General features: G+C 39.0%; 1 pseudogene; it reads right to left on the reverse strand.

Moving 5' to 3' along the window:
• Positions 1–3,424, reverse strand: part of LOC138002249 (uncharacterized) — a 4,108-nt pseudogene extending 684 nt beyond the window's left edge.
• Between the last annotated feature and the right edge of the window lie 624 nt (positions 3,425–4,048).

Consider the following 4,048-nt stretch of genomic DNA (forward strand, 5'->3'; position numbering starts at 1 on the left):
ATCTTCTCATGCTCTGAGGTTGTGAGTTCCACAACTCTGCTTGTGGTCCCAATCAACAATGAGTGCTGGGCATCTTTACGACATGCAGTTCTTGCCATTTCTACAGAATTCACAATACCCTAAAAGAAAGTGAAACAAAACTAAGATGTTAAGTTACAAATGTAATTTGTAACTTAACTGTGTGTGATCATTTCAGTGCAAGTGATGTAAATTTGTGTGCCTGTGATTTTAAGAATGAGAAGGAACATACACCTGAAGTTTGGAGGATTAACATTCATGCACAGTTAAATAATGTTTTTCTTATTCTGAAATTAACAAAAAAAAAGTTTCAAACACATTCTCTGATTTATCTAATGTAAATTATAAACCTCAAGTCAGCACATACAAGAGTTTGATCTGAATGCTAAAATTAGAGAAATCATATATTACCATATAATATGAACAAAAAAAGAGGAAAACCAGGGTAAGAAATTTGCTCACCTGGAACAAAAGCCACCAAGCGAGTGAACAATGAAATCTATTAGAAATCAAACAATATATACAAGCTAGGCTCCACTTTCACTTGTCCTGGACTACTCCAATTTTTGTTTTGGTTGGTAAACACAAAATTAAAAAAACCCTCATGCTTCATTCCATTGCTTCAGTTACATGCTGACAGTAATAAGCTAATTATTTTTCAAATTCAATCCTTCAGATCATAAACTTAATAACAACACAAAAATATTTCCTACATGACAACCATTCTATGTAATAATTCATATGTGAATGAATTTCAAAGCGAACTAATTACCTTCCATCCCAGCCTTCATTTTTTACAATTATGTTATTGTAATTCACAATGCCTATATGAAATTATTATTATTATTGTTATTATTATTTTATAAATTATAAACATAGGAGAAATTATCACATGCAAAAGCAACATGCAAATGTTCATCAAGTAGAAAGTGTTCACTAGAAGCTAAATCCTTTTTTTAGTCATAATTTTTGTTTACAATGTATTTTAAACCTTTTCATACCTGGTTGGTGTCTTTTCTCTTACATTGTTCAGGAATGTCTGGTTCTTGAAGACTTTTTAAGTACTCTCTACGAGCTTCAGCTCTGGCAAATGTCCCCTCCACTCCTCTGCAATTGTGAGACCGTTTCACGTAATCTTTTACTGCCCTCTCAAAAACTGCACACCAGTAATTGTCTGATGCAGAGAAGTTTATTATATCTTTATGGATGTGAAGCAAGTTGTGAACTGATATTGTGCACATATCAAGACCTTGTGTTTCTTCAACTTTGACATTTATTATTTTGGCCAGCACTTTGTGCATTTCGATCATTTGATCACTCCATCCATCTCTGCCACTGTTAAAATGCAATTCTGTGAATCGTGCAACTGAACTAAGAATTTCAAGCTCATTCAGATTTTGCAACTTCCCTTCAAGAATGCATTCAAGCATGGGATAAGCAAATTTTTGGAAACCTTCTGCTTTCCAGAAGCCTAGACCTTTACCATCCCTTCCAACTGCTGTAGGAAGTCTTCCATCCTTTAACTCAGTTGTCCATGGGAAGATCTTAATCTGCTCATCCAAGTATGCTTTGTCGAGAAGTTAAAGTTCTAACAATCTTTGGACTTGATTTTTACACAGATTAAGTGGGATAGTGTGAAAAACATCAATAACTGTATGCTTCAGGATATCGAATCCATATAAAGGATACAAATATTTGTGAAGTAAACTTGTCCCAGTAAAGCCTTTATCAGATGACATCCTCTTTCTCACAGATTTACGTGTTTCGTTGTCAAGGTCATAGAAATTCTCTTGTTCAAGTTCAACATCCCTGCTTTCCCATGCATACCGGCAGTGAAAACGATTGTCACCATAGTAATAATGGTTGGAATGCTCACTTTGCTTTCCAACAAGTTTGCATCTTCTGCACCCACATTTGCCCTGATTAAGAAATTTTCCAAACTCACAATGGCCGGGATGGTCAGCAGTCCAGCACAACAGCAATACTCGCACAGTTAGCATTTCACCTGGTTCATAATTTCTTACTGCAAGTGTAGAAGGGTAGGGTACTTGAAATCCATCAATGAATCCATTGCTTAGATCATTCATAAGTGGTTCCAAAAATGGATCAAAACACTCTGGAACATCATTAGGAACAAAAGTACTGGGTACAAAACCTACGACATACACTTCCTCAACATGGGCACGATCACGCTTATACACATTGGCAATAGAGATCTCGATTGAGCCGCAACTCTTCAAGCTTGTTCTGAACGGTTGCCAAGCATCCCAGTGGCCAATTTTAAGGCTAGATTCAAAGGAGAACCACTTGTTGTTTTAATTTCAAAGGGAAATACTTCAAAGCATTCAGGGCAATCCACAAAGGCCATACCATTGTCATCTTTAGGACAGTGAGATAGTTTCTGTGCAGAGATGATAGCACTGCAATTAACACATCTTGTTGGGAGTGTCCATGTTTGGTTTGGGTCCCAAAACCACTGCAGATCTACCCATCTTTGCCCATCCCACATCTCCTTTTTTAATGGCCAGCTTGAGGTTCGCCCAAGCCAATGTTCTCTTTCCTCCCAGTGAGACAACATTTTCTTGCACATGCCCTCACTCCGAAACCAGTTCTTAACCTTTGCATGTAATCCAAGATAATAATACTTAATGTAGCCTCTATTACCACAATGAGGACAAAGGTCATCCTTTCTCTGCATGAGACTCCATTTGCGGCTGTATTGGTATTTTGTGCTTGTTTTGCCATTTCGGGTAAATGTTTTATTCTCTCTACAAATGCAAATATAACATTCTTTTACATCCTCAAAGCCCTCTTCTATAAGTAGCAATTGAACTGCATTCCAGTTCTTTGGCCACAAGGCACTCAAAATATCAACATCAATGTCATCTTCAACAGATGTGAGCAACATAGTTTTTCCGTATTCAAGAATGTCTTCAAACGATTTTATTGAAACCCCAGTGTCCTCCATAATAGCCATGGCATCGAGCACTGCCTTCACAACAATTTTTTTCAGGGGGTTGGTACTTTCTTCCCTTGCTACAGGGTCAGCAGCACATCTGCATGAATCCAAAGTTTCACTTCTTGGCAAACTATGTGGAACAGATAACACACTAGGTAACTCTTGTCGCTCGTCATTTTCGCACTGAATATCCATGGCCTCTGTACCTGAAACTTGTACTTGCTCTTCTTGTACATGTGCCAACGAGCTTGATTCGTTTGCAAACCTAGAAGAAACACAAGCTTCCCGCCAATGCCGCAATTCTGTACTCCTGTGCACTGCCCTTCCCCGGCAATTCGAACACTTGCAGTGAACATGAGTAAAAGGTTTTTCATCGCAGTTACAAGAGGAAATTTCGTCTCTTGACCACGGAATGTCATTGTCTTGATTTGCTGAACTGGATGCCATGCCTGAGACACCATCTTCTTTTTCATTTTTCAGCGCAGTGCAGGAAAATCAAAGTTCTAGGGGTCCTATCCATCTGGAGTTCTGACAAGGTGTTGCGTCAGTAACATGGGTCAAGTTTTGGTGCAACGTCGCCTTTTGCCCCGCTTTTCACTTGTGGCCTTTAACGACTCAGAATGTAAGACAAGAAACAAAAAGAAATCTCAAAATATGCCACGGTTTAACACAGAACGTACAAGCTTACGAGCAACTCTTTTCCACCATCTTGTTTTGTACGGTGTCATAATGAGATCAGCGGTTTTTCAATGACTGGAGAGTCTTGGTCAGTAAGCATCGGCGAAAGTAAAATGGCGGGAAGATCAACCCCGTGCAAGGCCTAAAAACCAATGGGATTGCTTGTTCTAGACGCACGAGGTCGAAGTCTACGCATTTCAAAGCATTTCTGCTTTCGATTCGAGTGGAGTGGAGGCGCGAGAATTTATGAAAGTTGGAAAGTGACAAGAAAGCTTCTACACGGTTCTGAGCTGCTTTGCAATGAGTGCTACGGAAAACGAAATAAATGATGAGGCTGGAGAGTCTGAGAGCGACTTGTTAGACCGAATTCGCTCCCTATTTGGGGGTACCATT

Source organism: Montipora foliosa, chromosome 5, assembly GCF_036669935.1.
Source record: "Montipora foliosa isolate CH-2021 chromosome 5, ASM3666993v2, whole genome shotgun sequence".
In the NCBI taxonomy this organism is placed as follows: Eukaryota; Metazoa; Cnidaria; class Anthozoa; order Scleractinia; family Acroporidae; genus Montipora; species Montipora foliosa.